Here is a 20,887-nt window from a genome sequence, read left to right as displayed (position 1 = left end):
TTTATTGGCACTCATAGTCTAGGTGCTTCTTAAATATTGGGGACATTGATTTTTGGTAATGCCTCATTACCAACCACTTTTCCATCTTAAGTATGAACACATATTTTACTTATGTCTTCAGACTACATTGGAGAAGCAATGCCAGATAGTCAAGAGTATTTTTGCTTTCTGGATACAAGGGCTGCCAACTTTCAAAGAATTAAAGGATGACAAAAAATATGCATAGATAATAGATCAGTAGTTCTCAAAGTGCAGAGCAATCTGTGGACCAGAAGCATGAGAATCACTGGGGTACTTTTTAAAAATGCAAATTCTTGGGGCCCTTATCCAGACATACTGGGAAGGAAACTCTGGGATGGGCTTGGCAAGCTGTGTTTTAGCAGATTCTCTAGGTAATTGTGACTATATGCTAAAGTTTGAGAACCACTGGCATAGAGAAGTATCGTAGCAGAAAAAACGTGGCCTTTGTAGTTAGCCTTAAACCCTGTCATGCTTACTTCCTAGTTGGGTGATCTTGGGCAAGTGTTTTGGTTGTGAATGTTGAGTCTTCTCAACAACATATGGGAAGAATAATCCCTACATGGTCAACTACAAGAAGGAAGTTTTCAATGTGTAGTACTGATAATACTAATACTATTATTGGTATTTTTATTAATTTTTTCATTAATTATTTGATAAATAAAATGAAACTTGGAAATCTATAGTTTTCACTGGACTTATAAGAGGTAAATAATTTTCCTTGGTCCATGTGGTATCACAGGACATATTGATTCCATTCATCTAGTTAGGAAGCACGTTCGGAAATACTCCTGGTGTCATCCATGGGAGGCTTTCCTTGTGGATGAGAGCATCTCCATATGGTAGCTTATCCTCAGTAAGATGCTGCTCAGCCTAGGCAAACAGCATATCCTGGGACTTTGAAGATGGCATTGCTGAAAAAAGAGCAAGTGCATTTCTTCGAAGAAAATTGATGAGCATGCATCAAAGACATTTTTTTTGACCTCTACTTTTTTTTTCCTCCTTTCATGCTTTATTAGATGCAAGACTCAAGAGGTGCTGTGTCTCCACTGCTCAATTATAAGCCGTTCTTTTATCTGTAAATGGCTCTGCACTCAGAAGAAACAAAGGCGCAGAGGAAATGCCTGGCTCTTCCCCGCTTCCTTTTTATACCCTCAAGTGTTCCCTCCAGCCTCCCCACCACATCATGGAACACACACTATCAGACATTTTCTAGTTCGTTTTGTTTCCATCCATCATCTCTGTTGTAGTGGTAATGATGAGGAAGGAAAACCTAAGCCAATCACTTACCCAGGTGGACTCAATTTGGTAATTATGTGAAGAAGCCGTACAATGTTAGACAGATGTTAGGTTGTTAGCAAACATATTGGATCTGGTTTTTTTTCTTCCTGTCCTTTGTTTGGCATAAGATCTGGGCTTGAAAACTGTTCTTGAGCCTGTGTAGACAGACAATGACTCTTCCTGCCTAGGGCTTCTGTCTACACTGGCAGGATTCTATGATCATGTGACTTTTCTTCTTTCTTCTCTTTTTCTTCTTTTTTTCTCACGCTCTCTCTTATCCCAAAAGAAAAGGGAGAGAAAATTAGCCTCCTGCAGCTTCTGCTTTAAAAAACAAAGACAACTTAATTTCTTTGAGACTCTTATTCCAGAAGCAAGTGCATAAAATAACATGCATTCAATGTATTTTATTTAATTTTCATCAAATCACTATATTTACATACAAGTTAATTCATGGTACTGTGCAAATTAAAAAGCTTGTCAAAAACATGAAGGCTTTCAAATTAATCTGAGAGACACCTATTATTCATTGAATCAAGAAGCCAATCATGACACACTTAAGTAATATCTCATACATTCATCATCATTGGAGGTTTTTATAAACCCCACATTACATGTCACTCCCAACACATGAGTACCTTGCTACTCACAAAAGGAAACCTGCTCATTTGCAGATAAATGTGACTTTTACATTACTAGAATCTCACTTTTAAAGCCTGCTGCCGTATTAGTTACCTTTAAATGACATTAAACATTTCCCCAAACTTCGAAATGGAACCCAGTAGGCCATACATGGATGCTTATCTGCAAATAGACATCTGATGCATATTATAACACAATGCCCATGCACAATTATATGCATGGCCATTTTGGCATTTGAAAATGATGCATTCTAGGTGGTACATGGGATGAGAGTGGCCAGTGGGGATAGAATTTCTGAGCAGTCTGAGGAGACTGAAGTTCTGAGACAAGCAGAACAGACAGGCAGGATGACACAGTGGGGAAGCTACCTTCTTCAGAGTTAGATTCATTGTGTGGCTTTTCAATTGTACTTACAGAAAAGCCATTTCATCTGTATTGAATGATACAGTAGTAGAAGGCTGCCCACATGCTAGCACACATATCCATAACACCAGTCAGAGTGATTCACATGGGTTTGGAGGATGACACTTACGCTCCAAAATGTTTGAAGCTATATGGGGACATTTCCAGTTGTCCCATTGACTGAAGGATGGAAGGTGCTCTAACATTTCTTGTCTAGCATCGGGAGATGTTAAAAACTCAACAACCTGAATGGTTCTGCACCAACAAGAATTGCCATGCCAAAAATGTAAATTATTCTCTCTTTGAGAAGAAGCTGTTTTTTTGGTTCATATCCATTGATTGTTCCCATCTTGGGTTCTTTGAACTTCTAATAGTTGTCACGAGTTGTAGGAATCTGTAAACCGTATGTGGTATTTCAGATCTCAAGCTCATCCATGCTTCTCTTCTAATTTCCAGAATCATCATCTCCATCTGGATATCCCAGAGGAGATAATTCATCACATCCCAAAAATAAACTCATTCTCTTCTCCCTCAACCTCCTGCTTTTCATCTCAAATACCCCCTGTGTTGGTGAATGGCACTGCTATGGCAGTCAGGTTAAAAGCCTGGACGTTATTCTGGATGACTTCCTCTCCTACGCTCCCATTTCATCAACCACTACACCTTGGGCTTCCACCTCCTCAGCTTCTTTCACTTTTTCACTATTTTCTGCATCCTTGCTGCTACTGCCTTAGTTCTGTCTCTTGTCATCTCTCTCCTTGGCTATTTCATTAGTCTTTGAACTGATCTCCTTGTCTCACTGCATTAACTAGGAATCTGTCAGTTGCAAGTGGCAGAAAATTCGACTCAATGGGCTTTTATAACTGAGGAGAAGTCAGAACGTTCAGGGACAGCTCAATCCAGGGTCTAACACGACATGATCAGAGCTCAGTTCGCTCCGTCCTTATGCTCTGCTCTCCTCTGTGAGGCTGCATCTCAGGCAGGCTCTCCCCTCGTGCCTCAGGCCTGCAGCTCAGTGTCTGGCCTCGTCTGCCCGCAGTCACAGTTGGAAGAGCCGGCCTCTTCCTTAGCAGCTTCGGCAGAGTTCCAGGATCAACTCTCCTCGGTGCCCGCCGTGCACTATGCCCCACTGAGCCAGAAAAGGAGTCAAGTCATTCCACATAGACTCCGTTGAGTGGGCATGGGGAGCAATTGGTTTCCAGTTTTGTTAGTAGAAGAAGAGAAAGAATGTGTGCTTGGTAATAAGTACCCATGAAAACTCTCTCTAACCCAAGCTCTATCCAGGGACCAGAGTGATCTCTTTCTGTATATTGAATCACAGCCTTCCCCTGATAAACCACGGTTTCCCATTGTCTGTAGGATAAAGTCTAGGCGCTCCAAGGTCTGACCTCTGCTAACTGCTCGTGTGCTGCTTCTCCTCTTCCATGGCTCCCCCACTCTGCCTTGGCTCAAGCTACTGAGATCCCCTCAACGCCTCCGGCTGTGCTGTGCTTGGATTTGCTCAGAGAGCCAACCCTGTACTCCCTCTAGGAAATACCTGTTCAGTGCCTCCTCTTTCCTAACCCCTTTCCCCAACATCTCCCACCTTTACATCCCCACTGAACATGCACAGGTTTATATCAGAGCATCTGAGAGCCAGTCTTATGCTGATTGGACTATCAGCTCCTTAAGGTCACAGATTGATATTTATCTTCGAAACCCAAACATCTAACAAGGTGCATGACCCACAATTGGCACTGATATTTAGTGAGTGATCAAATCGATAAAATACAAGAAAAATAAAATGCTTACCATTGATAAAGTCAAACAGGATACAAGTACAGATTTTTTTTTGACAGTTGAAAATTAAAATGCATGGGGAAAAAGGAACCAAGAGGTATTTTTACTGTGTGAGTGGCGAATGGCTACTTCAAGTGGAACATCGTATCACAGTACTCTTCAGTGGGACACTATATTAATTTGTTAAATAATCATTATTTTGAGAGAAAGAAGTGGTGACATAATTTGGTTGTAACCATACTTGAGATCTATTTTTATGTAATGATGGTGGCTTGAGAAAATAAGCTTCAGCAGGTGAGGAGATCCCAGTGGATGTAAGGCCAGTGAAACTGTTGGCATTGATTGTTTTGTCTTTCAAACCTAAAATCTTCGCAGAGTGTGTGCTATTTAGATGGAAACAACGGCCAAATGCTCAAGCTAATGGCCAAGGTCATTTTTCCAGGAAGGCAGCGATGCAGCTGTGTCCAGTGCCCTAGGCAGGACTTGAAAGAACCCTGTTTGTCTCCCCATTGCCGGTATGGGGGGAGTGCCCCTCCCCCACGCCACAGGTCTGCTTTGAACTGTCCAAAGAAAGCTCCCCCTTGCACAGTGGATGCTAAACAATTCCTTCCTTTTCCTCTTGAGACTTAATTCAAAGAACATTTTTCATTAGGACTTTTCTAAGAATTTTAGAAGAGCAAAATTTGGGTTTTATGAGAACAATGGAAGCTCTAGATAATGGGGAGATTATAGCTGTATTTATAGATAATTTTGTCCTGAACTGACTGCTCCTAGAGTTCAAAGTCTTCTGGAATGTGCCAAGCCTTGGTTTCAATGTGCTGAGCCATCATTGGAACTCAGGTTTTTAACTTCTGAGCCAGAACTCCGTCTATTAGAACACTGTGCCTCTCAATTGTGTCTTAAATTAGGCACATAAATGAATTCACTCACACTCTTTCTGCCTACCAAGTTTCTGCAAAGGAACTCGTCAGCACTACATGACACAGTTGGGAGAATTTCCTTAGCTCTACAGTTACACTCCTACGGACTCCAGGAGTGGGAGTAGCTCAGATTAAAAGCTTAAGTCTCCTTGAATCTTCTAAGAGCCCACCTCATCATCAGTCAGACATGGAATCCAAGGAAATCCTTCTCATCCTCACCGAGCTTCATCAGGGAAGTTCCACGTTTAATGGGAGAAACACTTAGTGCGGCCAGACTGTGCCAGGATGGAAAGGAGGCCCTCGGGCAGAACTGTGCACGGCTCTGCGGTCAGTGGGATTCCAGAGGGCCTCTGCCTCATTCCCCAGGCCCGTCTGCAGGAGCGAAGAGAGCGAGGGCTTTAATGAATTAGAGCAAATTGCTTGGCTCTGCTCTGACCTGAGAGCTTGAAGGAGGCTCAGGGGCAAAATGCCTTTTATTTTTAATGGGCTCTTTCTTGCCTGTCTTTTAAATATATATTTTTTCTTTTTGGTCACTTGAAGCCCTAGTGCCGGGGTTTGAGATGGGGGGTGGGGTGGAGAAAAAAAAACAACCACACCACAAATCCAAAAGGAGAATATAAATAATTATCATTTGGAATCTTGCATAATATCAGCCAATGGCAACAGCAGGTTTTTGACAGGCCTGCGAACTTCCCCAAAACAACATCCTGCCAGCCTGGCTGTGATTCAGGCATGAGTCAATGCTGCTGAGAGATGGGCGGCTGCCAGCCCGCTTCCCCAGCCCAGAACGACTCCCTCCCAGGCCCGTCAGTCTATTAACATTTAGAATCTGGGCTGGACTGATGTGTTATTAGCAGTTCTGGTCCCCCTCAAGGTAATAACCCGAAGAAATCTTTTCTTCTAGTGTTGGGAATAAATCTGCGATGAAAAAAGAAAGATGCCTCTTCATCACTATAATATCATCTTTGATAAAAAGGGGGTCGGCACACAGATTTTATAGCTGACACAATTGTTACAAACCAGGGTAAGCTCCTCCCCCACCCCCGGAGCCTTGTTATAATGAGGACTGGACCTGGTATCACCTTTTCATAATCCAAAGGAGGGATGGAGCCTGCTGAATGGGAGACGTCACAGGGATCATCAGAGCCCCAAATGCTGTGGAAATAATTTCTGACTGTTATTAGGAGACTTTATTAGCAAGCTGTTTTTCTCTTGGAAATGAGGGTTGTGCTTCAAAGAGCCATTGTCACGCTGCACACAAAGCAACAATCCCAATCTCCCCTACCCCAAACTGTCACTTTGCTGAACTAGGGATGCACCTCTTCCTAATGCCCACGGTGTCTTCTGAGCTCAGCACAGCACAGTCGTGATTCTGCAGACATTGACTCAGAGTGGAGCTACAAAACATGAAGCTTTCTCTAAGTAAATATGGAGCCAGGAGCGAGACTTAATGGGGAGGAAACAATATTCCTGGTGAGTTTTTCCCCATCATTCTTTTGTCCTAGAGCTAAGGAGTGATTTAGGAAACCAGAAGCAGGGACACTTCTTTTTTAAGGGTCAGTTCTTCACGCCTTTTCTTTAACCTCTTGACCAACTAATGAACTGTGCTACGCCCAGAGTGGTTTTGTTAAATTATTCTTCTGCTGTCAAAAATACAAAGTCAACTTTTGATAATCTCATGGCCATTCGAGAATCTAGAGGTGATGGTTTATGTTGTGCAAACCCTGGCTTGGCACTGTAGCCTGTGATTCTTCAGTCATGGTTTATACCTACTTTTTCATCAATTCACAATAGGCAAAAAACTCCCCAAACCCAAACCTGATCAGATGGCGAATGTCTTTAAATGGAGTATTTGCCCAACCCTTAGAAAACTGCAGGTTATGGAAATGGAGAGTTTCAATATAGAGATAGTATTTTGAAAATAGGATGCTAATTAAAAAATTAATTAGAATTTCCTAAATAAACCACACTTGTTTAGCACATTCCTAAATAAAAACAACCAACCAAACAAACAACTTGTCTCGGGCTTCTACCTTGAATGTCATTTGTCTTGTGGAGATACTTGTCCCTTGTGGTAAAGAGATGACTCAGGTGTTAAGAAAGTTCTGGAAAACCTGGTGATCTTGCACTCACAGAAGACGGAGCTGAAGCTGGGAGATGATGCTGGGAGAATCCTGACGGCTGTCAGGGGCTCTCACTTTGGAAGCAACTTCCCTGCACGTTATGCCCACATCTCATGTGCCAGCCAGAGTGTGGGTGTGAATGGGCTTTCTCACAAATGCTGGCCCTAGTTTTTTGTTTTTGAAAATTTAGCCTTTGCTGTTTACTCTAGTTTAAGACAGGATGTTTTTTTAAAAACCACACTTGGAATCTGCAGTATCTTTTCTCTCCCTATCAAAACTCTAAGATAACTGTAGCCATGGAAGGTGACCCGGTTTATCAGGAATTCATAAGCCGTGGAGACCGCAGTGAGCTAACTAAAGGCAGTGATGTCCAGCTCGCACATTCCGGCTCTCACTGGGTGGTCCCATCGGTGCCTTTATATACAACCTGACTGTCCTTTCCACTCTCCTGTCTTGCAGCTGCCGCCTCTTCTCTCCATGGCTGCAGATCTCCGCTTATCATCCACTGCCATGCTGGCTCTGTGTGCCTCTTTGTAAGCACGGCTCTGAGTAGTTTCCACAGCATGCGTGGCATTGTCAGCCAGGAGTGCATGAGCTGCCTCTCCTGTTTCCACTCTTCTGGGCCTCCTTTGTCTTGTTTCCTCTTTGATGGCCTAATTTCACACACATTCTGACTAAGGGCTCTTTTCAAAATAAGCCGCTGATATGGGTGTGCTATTATTGTTCCATGTGACTGCCAGATTATTATTTTTTGAATGTATTCACTGCATGGATTTGTCATGTAAACTCCTACTGAAAACCATTGCCCCTGGGAAGGATTTGAGCATTTGGGTAATTTCCTGAAATTCTCAAGTGTATGTGTTTGTAGTTTCTTTTTTCTCCCCTTCAAATGGATCCAGCCATGTCAGAGCAATCCATAAACAATATTGATTGCAAAAAAGCATCAAACTGCCCATCTCAAAGCTCTCTCCTTGTTCCTTGCTGCATACCCTAACTGGTGAGATGAAGCCCTCCCTTTTCAAAGGATGCAAAGGAACACACCATTTGTATTCACATTTATAGGATCTAAGCTTCAGTGATATTCTACCAGTTTTCTTGGTGTCAACATGGGACAAGTTTGGACTAAAAGCTGGAAAATTGTTCTACCTGTGAAACATGTGCTTTTCCTCCTAAACCAGCAGGGACCTGCATGAATGCAATATTGTGCAAATGCCCTGGGCCCCAGCTGTGGGATGTGATGCCTTTCACTTGATTTGATAATCTGATACAATTTAGGCCATTAATAAGTGAAGTTGTTTGAGACCTTGGTTCATTGCCTAAAATCTGTGCAAGGTGGTACCATTTCAATATCTTTTTCCTTTCCTTTTAGAATTTTATCTTTTGAATAAATAATTCAATTTAATAACCTCCCTGATCTGCAAGGTTAATTATTATGAAAAGAAATTTCTACCAGTTTAATGGAGCCCATCTTTGAATGTGTTTCACTGAGTTACCTAGCACTCCCTGATTTTCCCTCTTGAGCCTTATATTTCTCAATAGACTGGTTCTGTTCCCCAAACCACAACCACTCATCAGTGTGGTTCACATCTTGCTAATGTCTTTGGAACACAGGAGTCAAGGTCATGACTCCATGTCCATTTAAAAAAGCTACACTTGCTGTGTCCTTCAGGAAGCTCTGCCTTATAACCCGATCAAGCATTCACACAAATACGCATTCATAAATAGCAACTAACCTCTAACTGAAGTCCAGCATTTGAAGTAACTGAACATTAACATGGGCAGCAATAAAAATTCCGTAGTCTATGTAGTCTAACCTGCAGACTGGTTGTATTTCTGGAGTGGTATTTTAATCAAGGGCCCACTGAATTTAGGACAGATGCTGGGTGTTATGCTATGCTGGTCGCTGAATCTTGGATCAAACACGACTTAGCAGTGACTCATACATTCTACTAATTTGTAAGTGCAGCCTTCCTTGAAATCCCAATGTAAAGACCAGCATCTTGATTTATGAAAGTGAATATAACCTTGAAGTCAATGAAAATAAGGGTATTGTTCACTCAATAGAGAATCTCTAAGGTTATCACTTTCCCCTCCCACATCTTCTAGCTTTTTATTCTCTTTGAGTTTCACATGAGGGACTATGTGAAGCCAAAGCATAAATCTGACTTCTGGAAGTTTGTATAGCACTAAACAATAGAACCTTATCTGAAGAGCCAACAGAAAAAGGTTGGCTAGTAAATTCATTTAGAAACTGCATCAAGTTACTCAAGTGGGCATGTGGGGATTTTGCTCTGAGCCTGGCTAGGCTAGAACCATGTATGATGGACAATTGTAGAGGGATTCTCATCACCTCTGCCCAGTTTAGAAGCCTCTAGCCTTTGATTATTCCCTGCAGCCCATCCTTGTCAGCCCCTGCAGAGCACCGCCCACTACTCTCATTCCAGCAGTGAGCCTTAGAAGACCCACCTGCCCATCAAGGGACCTGCTGAGTTTGGCAGACCACGTTCCCCTTTCATCCCCATCTCTACCACCAACTTCTGATTTTCAGTGCTTGCTTATGAAAATGATCTCACTATAAAGCTATATAGAAAAACAGGGTACACAATTGCACTTTTGAAAAAAATCACAAATATACCAAAAAATGACTATATTGGAAGAAATGTACATCAACATTTAGTAGTCATTGTGAGTATTTTGATCTCTACACTTTTGTCTACTTTCCATAAACTAGACATTACATTTGTAATTGGAGTGTGTTTCTTTCTCTCATGCACAGTATAGAAGAAATAGTTTGAAGTACATCAAAATCAAATTAAGGAAATGGGCTTAGAACACAAGTTGATAACCACAAATTATAATCTTTGCCTCTTGTCAAATGCAATGAGATAATTAGAAAGAGGAAGTGAAACTTTTAAGGGACTATTAACAATTTAACATTCTCCGGGTGGATTATGGATCTCACTTAATAAAATGAAAAATAAATGACAGAGAGAGGGCTAGACATCATTATTGGTTTTCTCTGGTGAAATAAGTATAAGCATGTAGGTTTTAGTAAATTCCACCCCATATGTGGTTGTATGTAAAGCAGCTTTACAACCAACATGGCCACACTGAGGTTCTCTGATGGCCCCATTCAATGATTAGAAACTGAAATGAGACACGCTGGGAAGGAGGAAAGAGAACAGACTGTGACGATCTAGTGCCCCAGATTCCAACTCTGTTGCTCTTTAGGAGATAGGAAGCTGGCTGTGCTGACAGTGGGGAATCCAAGAGGACTTTCCAAGCCTCACCCAGGATCCCTAACTTGCCTGAACTCTGCTCAGCACCACAGTGGGTGTGACAGGAGCCTTGCTCACAGGGGTTGATTCACATTTTATAAAATTCTGTGTATTAGAGTTATATATGTATGTGTGCATTAGATTATGGTGTATGGGTCTTAAATATCATCTAATTTAATTTTTAAACTATCTGGTGAAATAGCTATTGCTCTCCATTTTCAGAAAAGGAGTCTGACACTTGGACATGTCACATGCTGGTAAGAAGTCATGTGCTCTGATAGAAACAATATCTCTTAACCACGTCCAGGGCACTGTTCACTACATCACAGTTAAATTTATTAAGGAACCATTGTTTTGCTTCTGACATTTTTGCACTAAGTGTGCTCCTTACTGGGAATGCAGAGGTGCCTGCTTCATGTTTCACATCTCCACAGCCCAGTTTTTATGCAGTCAGGGCTGTGGTGGCCAGCCACTCTTCTGCCACATCATCTGGGGTGCCAGCAGGAGCCCCTAGAGCCACTCTGACAAATGCTCAAGGGGCTTAACAAACCCAGGAGCCAGCCTTGGGGCATCAGGGTCGAGCACATGGGTAAACGCCCCCTCTGCCACCTCTCTGGTGGGCATCCTGAGGTGTGCTCTATGTGGCTGCGGAAGGGTCCCCAGTGAGAGCGTGTACATGGGGAAAAAATGGTTCTAGTTTGATTAGTATATGCCTGTGGCTAAACAAAAAGGAAACTGAAGGAAAATACAGAAAATACTCAGACAAATTATAGCTCAACATTGTACCTTGGACTGGACTTCCCTATGCTGTTTTACTCTTGTAAGGTATTTAGTTGGATTCTAGTTACAGTATCTTCTTTGGGACATGCCAAAGACCTGATGTCACTTCTTGGGATAATTATACTGAGTTTTCTTCAAAATTCAGTATAAAAACAATTCTTGATCTTTCATTCATAGATTTCAAATTTCTTTTCATATGCATCATCTCATTTTAATCTTTTCATTCAACTTTTTAGCACTACTCTGCCCATTTCCACTCCTAATCCCTTGGGCCAAGTCACCAGTTTATTTTGATCTGGATTATTGCAACTGCCTCATAACCAGCCTCCTTGTTTTGCCTCTATTCCTGCTCTAACCCTTATCCCTGCATCGTTTCTTTCTCAACCCAGAGGCCAGAGTGGTTCTGTTTAAATAAAAACCAGATTGCATCACTCTTCTATTCAGAACACTCTGTGGCTCTCCATTGCCTTTTGAGAGCCTAAAACACCTTCCTCAGGCTCCTTGTTATTGTTCTGATTTTACCTTCTCCAACTTTCACACTGGCTTACTCCACTTGTAACTCTGGGGGGAAAGTATTTTCCCAGCTCAGGGCAAAATACCTTTGAAACCAAAATCAGTCAAAGGGAGAAATAAAGTGGGAGAAATCCATTTATTGCTGACAAGCAGACATCCACTTCTGCTCACCTGTGTCTCTCGTGACCTGGCTGCAAAAAAGGGACTCCACCAAACCTCTCTGGCCAAGATACACCCTCCCTACCCGCACCCTTATAATCACCTACTGATATGAAGATGGACTACTTCTCTCCACCCCTTGTAAACACCTATTGACATGGAGATGAACTAAGGCCAGGAGAGAGATTCTGGAAATATTGCAATTTTACCCACACAGTCTAGCCACACTAACTCCTTGCTGCAAACAAGCTGTGAATTCTCCTGTGAATACTCTTCCCCATATATCCACGTGGCTTCCTCTTTCCCTTCCTCAGATCTCCCTTGAGTTGTGCCTTCTCAATAAGGCTTTTCCTGGTCACTCTGTTTAAAGTTGAAATCTCTGCCCTTGCCCAGCACTCACCGTCCCTCTCCCTGATTTATTTATTTTTCTATACTAACATCATTTGACCTAATCTATATTTACTTAGCTATATTGTTTATGGTTTATTTCTTCTGATGGATATGAACTCCATGAGGACAGAGATGTCTGTTTTGTTTACTCCCACCTCCACATTTTAGAACAGAGCCATACATTGTATGCTCAGTAAATATTTGAATGAGCGTATGAATGAATGAGCGAACTTTGTGAGTTGAGCCCTGTAAGTCCAGGGAGAGGAAATCCTGGGGCAAAATACCTCTAATACCAAAATCAGTCAAAGATAGAAATAAAGTTTAAACCAATTTATTACTTACAAACTGCAGTCTGGGGCCATTTCTTTTTCCTTTTCCAGCAGAAGCAAAAACCAGCATTCCCCCTCACCTCTCACATTCAGATAAGCCCTCTGTTGCCCAGGTAATTACCCACTGATATGGAGATGAACTTTTCTCCACCCCTGAGGAATGCTTATTGATATGCAAATGCACTAGAGCCATATTTTTCTCCACCCCTGAATGCCTGTTGATATGCAGATGCCCTAAAGCCAGGTTAGATATTCTGGAAATATTACAGTTTTACCCACAGGCTCCATATCTATTTTAAAGATAACAGAATAGAGATTCACAAATACTAAGGGACTCTACCAAGTTCATTCACATAATAAATAATAAAGTCTTGAAATAATTTTTCTCCAATATGCTCATGTGAGAAAAATGGAAATAGTCTTTGGATTTAGCAATTCATACTTAAACTAGACTTATGAGGATATAAAACTTGTTGTAGGGAAGAGCTGATAATTAATTTAAACACATGAAAAGCAAGTACAGTTGAATCTTATATATTTTCATGTCTACAGTGACTGTAAGAAAGCTCAGAACCAAATCTGACCCATCTCCAGGATTTGACATCAGGCATAGCTGGTTTTGTAATTATCTCTCCTATCTTTATTTTATCTTTTAGCTTGGTTTTCTCACTTGCTAATTTTTAATTTTGTTGCATTCTATGCATTTTGTAAGGCTCCTCAAATCTTTTGGAGTATGACAGCAGTAACTCCGGGGAGGGGAAACCGCCGGGCAAAATACCTAGCTAAAACTGAAATCAGTCAAAGGAGAAATAAAGTTTAAAACCTGTTTATTACTTACAAGCAGTGGTCCCGCGCCTCTCTTCTGCTGCAACACAAGTGAGTGAATCCTCCCCCCAACCTCTCAGATCCAGATAAGCCCTGCTGGCCCATGTAATTACCCATTGATATGGAGATGGACTACTTCTCTCCACCCCTTGGAAACACCTGTTGATTTGGAGATGCACTAAAGCTAGTCGAGAGATTCTGGAAATATCGCAATTTTACCCACAACAGGGTAAAAGGAAAGAAAGAAATAAAAGCCACATTGTGGCATTAATGTTCTGTTAAGGGCTAATATGTCTGACTAGGAAAAGATTGTGGTGAGATATAACTTGAACATAATGGGGCCCACTGAGCATTGCTGAGATAGCCTGGTCTCTTCATGATGTCAACACAAAGAACCTTTTGACAGGGAAATGATTTAAGAAATTCAAATTTGTGCTTAGTCTTTTAAGAAGCTGACAAGTGAATGGATAGATGCCATTGTCAAGAACTGTGATGGCACTGAAATTTAACCTATGTGCAAGCTTAGTTAGCCTTCCATAGTTCCATGGGTGCTTCTAAAAGACATGAGATTCTTGAATCAGACGTGAAGAATAATATATTACTCATGGCAATAGCAGCAGTCAGACTATTGGCATTTATGCTCCAGTTCCCCAGGTTTCAATTCCCACATGGGACACAAACAGCGCCAAAGGATACCTTTACACTTGTGGGTGGAATTCTAGGATAGGAATTGGAATCTTTTGTATGTGAGGGTAAGCATGGCTCCTCATTGCTCTGGAGGGAGACACCATCTCTGTCTCCTAAGGTTATTTGCTAGACAAATATTTTTGAGAAGATAACATTAGAACAGCTGCAGGAAATGCAGAAACATGGAACATCTATCTTAAATAGTCTCTTGATAGGCACACATTCTAAATGCAGAATGAAGTTTCTGACAAGTCATTTCTACCCACATTTTTCCTTCTTTATATCCTCCACTGGCAGGCAGCTGCTCCCTTACACCTCTTTCTTACTCTCAGCTCCCCAAACCCAGTTCTCTGTCAGAGCCGGCATGGACTTTGATCTTCTTTCCTTTTCTTTCTGGCTTTATTCTTGACTAAGAACAAATGTCCACACTATACAGCACCACTCGCCCTTCATGTCCCCACTTCTGTCTCTTTCTACTTAATCTCCATTCAACATCATGAAAGCTCAGGAACTGAGCTGGCAAAACCAGGTTTTCTTTAGTGATCAGGGTAGAAACGCCCAGAACATTCACACCTTAAGAATTTTTGGTCCCTGACCAAGGATTACTCAGCACCTCCAACTTAGCTTTTTCTGTTCTCTATTCATTCTCTTCTTCCTCTCCCAAGGGTTCAGAACCCTAATATTGCTTCAGAGAGTTGTTAGTTAAGGGATAAGAGAATCTGAAAAAGTTCTCTAGTTGAAAGAGTTGTGGTTGAGGGGACTTGGATTAATGCCCTTTTTGAGACCTTGAAACTGTCTGACTGTGGATAGTTTAATATAAGCAGCAGTGTGCCACAGTTTATAGGGTCACTCAAACAGGCTCTTAAAACTTCCAGACAATTTTGTGTTTTTCAAGTTAGGTACTTTTCCATCATCCTCCATAGCTTTAATAGATTCTCCACTTTCTTCAAAACTATCCCCTTGAACTTCTGTGTATCACTCAACCCCCTGATCCATGAAATCTTACTGCTTTTCTCTTTTCCACCTGCAATAGACTTGGCCTCATATAGCACAGAGAAAACACACAGCCTCATGTTCCTGCCAGCAAATCTCCAATCCTACCTGCATTTACTCCATTTCCTTCATTCTCTTACCAAAAGTTCACGTCTCCACTGCTGCTGTTAATCCCTTCTTCTCAACCCCCTCTCACTTTGCAGACAGGACTTCAAATCCTGTCTCAGTCCTTGCCCTGCCCCAGAATGGGTTCCCTAAGCAGTAACCAGGCACCCTTGACTGCTGAACCCAAGGGGGCCTTTCCAGTGCTCCCTTCTAGATTTCTCTGCAGTGCCGGACCCACCCCTCCACCTCCGTCTTCGTGAGACTCTTTCTCTTTCGGCCTCTGGAAGATCACGTAATCCAGGTGTCCCTCGGCCCCCCTGGCCACTCCTTCCCAGTATCCTTTGCTGCTCCCTCATCTTTTATCCAACCTCTACATGTCACTTCCCCTCAGCACCATTAGATGCTGCCAGGGGCTCCCTGCTCCTTCAATACTCCTTCTTTGGTTTGCAAGGCCCTCTCCCTCTGGCCTCCCCTTTGTGCCTTTTACCACTTGTTCCTTCTCCGTCTCTTCTGCCTGTCATCCTCTGCTAACTGTCCCATCAATACGAGAGCCCTCAGCCGTCTGTCCCAGACCCTCTCCTTTTTTCTTCCTTCCCATTCTATAGATATTTTGTGGAATGTCCATTTGCTTCCTTGGGCTCAGTAAACATCTCTGGACTCCCAAACTTATACTGTCAACTCAGATTTCTTATCTGAGCCCTAGACCTATATTTATAGCTGCTTACTTTATGTTTGCACCTGGATGTCTCATACTCATCAAACGTAGTGTGTCCTCTCCCTGTCCTCACCCCCAGTGGCCCCTCTCGCAGCACTCCTTATCTTGGTTAATAGTTCCTCTATTCAATTAGCTGCTCATTGCAGCACCCTTGGGGTCATGTTTAACCCCACCACTCCTCACAGTCAACTTCAATCCTTTGCCAAGACCTAACCTTTCTCCTTCTGGAGTAGATCTCAGATGCGGTCACTTCCCCTCATGTGCACGGCCATCGTTTTCATCTTAGCCAGCACCATCTCTCCTCTGGGCTTCTGCAGTAGCCTCCTGTTCCCTCTGCTTCTGCCCTTGCTCCACTCATTTTTTATACACAAGCAAGTGTGAACTGTTAAAAATGCAAAGCCAGGCATGCCGCTCTGTTACTTCAAACTCTGCAATGGTTTTCAACTTCATTTAAGATAAAAGCTCAATCAAAGTCTATGAAGTCCGAAAGGAGCTGCGTGGTGGATATGCCATCATGTGCTGCCCACGGCACCCTTCAGGAATGAAGGGCTTATTCTCTCAACTGCTGAGAGCGTGGCCAGCTTCCAGTCCTTTTGGGGATTGCTGCGACTGAAGAGAATTGCCTTTGCCAAGAGATGGCCCCTTCCTGGGCTGACTTTCATCCAATAACTGAATAATGATGGGAAAGGGTGGTATAAAAGCCTGGCCTTCTCTCTCCAACTTGGTCAACTCCGACCTGGCCAGCTCTGCATCAAGAACCCCATAGGGTCATCCGATACCTCTGCTGATGCTGCGTCATCGTTCAACTTGCCCTCCTGCCTGGTCCTGCTTCCTCCGCCCCCCCTTCCATGAAGAGTGGTCACAAGAGCGCCCCCAGGAAAACTCCCTTGGACTGGCCTCTGTCTCAGAGTCTGCTTCCTGGAAACCCAGCCTGTGGTGATCTGTGAGGGTAAATGTTGAGATCAGGGGATGACAATCTCACTGTCCTCTGTGAAACTGCTTTAGAACACTATGCGAGTTGTTAGTGAGGAAAGCCTAATTCTTACTCTAGAATAATGAAATTATAGATGGTCGAATACTAGTAATTAGGGTTCCTACAAATGTGAAAGCTGGCTAAGAAGTTATAAATGTCTCTCTGCTTTGCAGAGAAGCTACCTTTCTTTATAGTTGTACCTTTAGCATACAGCAATGGCTGTTAACCCCATCCTTGGCCTTATTAGGCAGGATAACAGATAAAAGCTAGAGCATTATCATCTTTGTTTATATTCTTTCTCAGGTGCCACATTGACCCTTGTTCAGGTTTACTAACCATTTATATTTTAAGGTGTTCATAAGGTCCCTGGATAGAGAATCCTTCCAAATACACTTATATATAGAACACACAACTGGGTTCATACTTGACTACGGTAGTCAAAATTCAGATCTTCAGAAACAGAAAAACTTAGCAAATTTTACCAATTTTACATTAACCAGGCTCATTTCTGTCTTGTACTACACAGGCATTATTGTCAGTCCCAATTATCCAGCTGCCTAATCAACACCCGTAATTAAATTCTCCACATTTGCTCCCCTTTATTCAGCATTTCCAGTGACAATGTGCCCATTCTAGAATAAAGGAAGGGGCTGTGCAGCCAGACTGTTGCTTATTCCTGTCTTAATAATTTTGCGAACTCCTTTATAAAATGCCCCCATTCTAAAGGTCTGGTTATTGGCTCAATGCTTTTCAGTGAAGTGCTCAAAAAGTTCAGTCACAAAGTGTCAGGTTTGTCTTATGTCTATGAAGGATGCACAGCAGATCTTACTGTTTCCAGACCACTGTGGTTTTTGACTGATAGGTGAACAGTTACTCTAATTTGTAGCTTTAAATAAATTGACGAGGCAGAAGAAGAAAAAGAGCGTTTCAGGACTAACTCATATTTTTTGGAAATCTTTTCATTTACCATCACCAACAAAAATCTGTGGGGTCACCACCACTTTAAAAGAAACTGTGGACTACAGAGACATGTTCAAAGGCAAAGAAGTTAGCAGTTCAAAGTTGGTGAGTGACATAAAAGAGAACTGGGCTATTCAAATGAATACCTCAAAGTCCTCCTAAATGCTAGGGAAGCAAATCCAATTATTGCAAATTAAATATTTAATTTATTCATGTTCGAGTTAATAAATCATCCCTAAGAAGAATTATTTAGGACTGTTGTGTAAGCAAATCATTTTTATCCATCTCAGGTGTTATTCATCTACTGGGGCTCCTTTTTGGTGAAGAATGCCCCTCCACCCAACACATACACACACTCACACACACACACACACACACATGCATTCGTAACATTGCTTCCAAACACTAGAGATCATGTTCCTATAGCAACTGCAGCCCATTTTATTGCAGCCATCTTTACACAAAATCAGTTTTAGAAATCCACTGTGATGAAAAGGGATATCTGCTCACACTTGTCCAAGTGACCCTTTCTCCACCACATGTGATTGCATGTCCTTGCTATTGGTTAGGACTGTATTATGTGTCAAGAATCATACAAATTTTATAGTTTGACTAATCAATGTTACATCAGTCTTATAATCAGTGTTATATTATGTGAATCAAAATCCTCAAAGGTCATGAAGACAATTACCTTAAGTCACTCTATGCCCAACTGTGCCATCTACAGTCAGAAGAAATGCTCCGAATGTGATAAAAAATGCCTCCAATGCCGTGGGGGGCTTCAGGGTGACCCTGATGGGCATCCTGTTCTTTGATGCACCAGAGTACCTTTCCTGCCTCTCTGTGTCCACGAGAGAGATTCCACTTCCTCTCCAAAGAAACAGAGGAGCTCAGAGGTACAAGAAGTCTGTTGGAAATGTTGCTGTATATATTCTGTATTTAGTGGACTAACTGTGGGGGTGGAGTCAGAGGCCCGTGACCCTGCTATTGTGGCTTTGGGACCATGACCAGGGGGAGTTACTTAGCCTCCTTGGGTCTCAGTTTTTTCATCTGCAAAATGAGAGTGTGTGCTGGATGACCTGTCAAGTCTGATTTGGCTTAAGTCATCCATGACTTTATGTTTAATTGAATCAAGTAACTTGAACAAGTGAGACTTCTCTTCTGTGGATATGATTGGAAAGAAGATTAGAGCACAAAATTATCTCTGTCCCTGAAAACCAAAGTAAACTTCAAAAAAACAAATATGGATACACACACACACACATATACATATGTATATAATTTTTAATTTTTGTTCTTAAAAGGAAATGAAACCTTCAGTCAAGTGAGACAAAGCTAAGAGATCCTGTTTCATGTTGAGGAGCTTGTGACTCAAGCATGTTTATCACAGTTCTGCTTCCATGACCTCATTCTCTGGTGGAAACTATGCACTGTGAGTGTACAATAGGGAACAGCAGGGGAGAAAGGGCTAGATGGGGCCAGAAGGTTCACTGGAGAGTCTCAGGATGCAGGTCAGAGCCCTCCCTCACCCAATCTAGGGAGCCACTGGAAATGGAATGAAAAGGTTTCTCTTTAGGTACACTGTTCCTAACAGTTCTCAGAATGGCTTTAGACATTTCTGAAATTCCTCTCCCAAAGCACAGAGTCATCCCTTCTCCCCAGATGCCCCTGTGCTTCCTGATATATTAAGAGTTATGGATCTTGTCCTCATGATCTCAGGCTGTTACTGCCTCTGTTAATCAGCTTGTCTCCCCTCGTTGCCTTATCTACATGGTGTTTGCAGAGTGGACTTACAATATCTCAGCCGCTGTTCCAGCATTTGCTTTATGGTGACAGAGGCCATATTTTTCCTACCAAGATTTAGGAAAACATGGTGTGACAAATATGAATGTTCTCATGAGGAAAGTAGGACAGAATATTAGAATTAAGGTTATTCTGGAAGAACCCTGACACAGCAGATCAATTAAACAACTTGTCATTCTTTGGGGAAAGGAGAAGACCAGAGGGTCTTCGAGTTAAATGATTTGACTTCTCCATAGTCACCTGGGTTCTGTAGGCCACCATGCCTTGAGTCTTTCCTTGTCTTCCAGATGTGTAGAGAAGTATAAGTTTTGGAATCAAATTTAGAACCAAAGGATTCCCAAGGCTTTCAGTTCCCTCAAGCACCAAGAGAAAGAGCACACTTTCAAGACAAACAGGGTCATTTCCTCTCATGTTTGTAATGCCTTCCACCCATGCTTACCTTTCCTGACTCAGTGTTCAAGTGCCTCCAAGATACAAGCTCCATGAGGCCAGGAAGCATTCTCTGTTTTATTCACAGCTGCATTCACAGCATCTGGAACTATACCTGGGACATAAAAGTTGCTCAGTAAATACTTGTGGAATGCATGAATGATATTATTCATCAAGGACTGAACTATACCAAACTCTTTCATAAATTTTGTGGTAATATTATAAATAAGGAAATTTTGACAAGAGAAACCTATGAGAGGAAGAAAAAAACACAACTCTTATTCCTTTCTCGTCTGATTTCAGTTTTGGATGAATTCCCCTTCATATATGTAGCTGTATTTCTTCCTGAATGACAGACCACTCAAGATGCTTCTTATTTATTTCTTTGACTTGAACAGCAGTACACAGAAAGGGCAAGAGTCCTCAAGGTACAATGTCAAATGTGGCTGGTGTGTGAAATCTGTTTTAATCTGATCTTACTGTTTTCTTGTCTGTGCCTTTTTATAAGAAATGTGTGTACAATCCTATCTAGAATAAAAATAAAATAAACCTGCCACTTCTTCCTTTAAGTCATTTCTATCCTATTTTATTTTCCATTAAAAAAATCTAATTTGGCTACAAGTAAAATGACAGCATTTCATTTACTTCAAATTACCAAAACCCCAGTGTTACTTCAGTAATGTTATTCTCAGAAAGGTCTTACCACTATGGACTGACAATTTTATGTTTTTTCTAAATGAAAAAAGTAAAACTGCAATAAAATGTAACTATTTGGAATTTTTAATA

The 20,887-nt window shown here is 41.9% G+C and overlaps 1 long non-coding RNA gene across 1 annotated transcript; it reads left to right on the top strand.

Annotated features, from left to right (window-relative positions):
- The first annotated feature begins 5,921 nt into the window (after positions 1-5,921).
- Positions 5,922-8,492, top strand: LOC118925847 (uncharacterized). Its single transcript, XR_005030198.2, has 3 exons — positions 5,922-6,512; positions 7,622-7,695; positions 8,225-8,492. It is a non-coding gene; the product is annotated as an uncharacterized LOC118925847 (long non-coding RNA).
- The last annotated feature ends 12,395 nt before the right edge of the window (positions 8,493-20,887 follow it).

The sequence above is a fragment of the Manis pentadactyla genome, chromosome 12 (assembly GCF_030020395.1).
Source record: "Manis pentadactyla isolate mManPen7 chromosome 12, mManPen7.hap1, whole genome shotgun sequence".
NCBI lineage: Eukaryota > Metazoa > Chordata > Mammalia > Pholidota > Manidae > Manis > Manis pentadactyla.
Note: the sequence above shows the minus strand (reverse complement) of the source record. Positions and strands in the feature narration are given on the sequence as shown.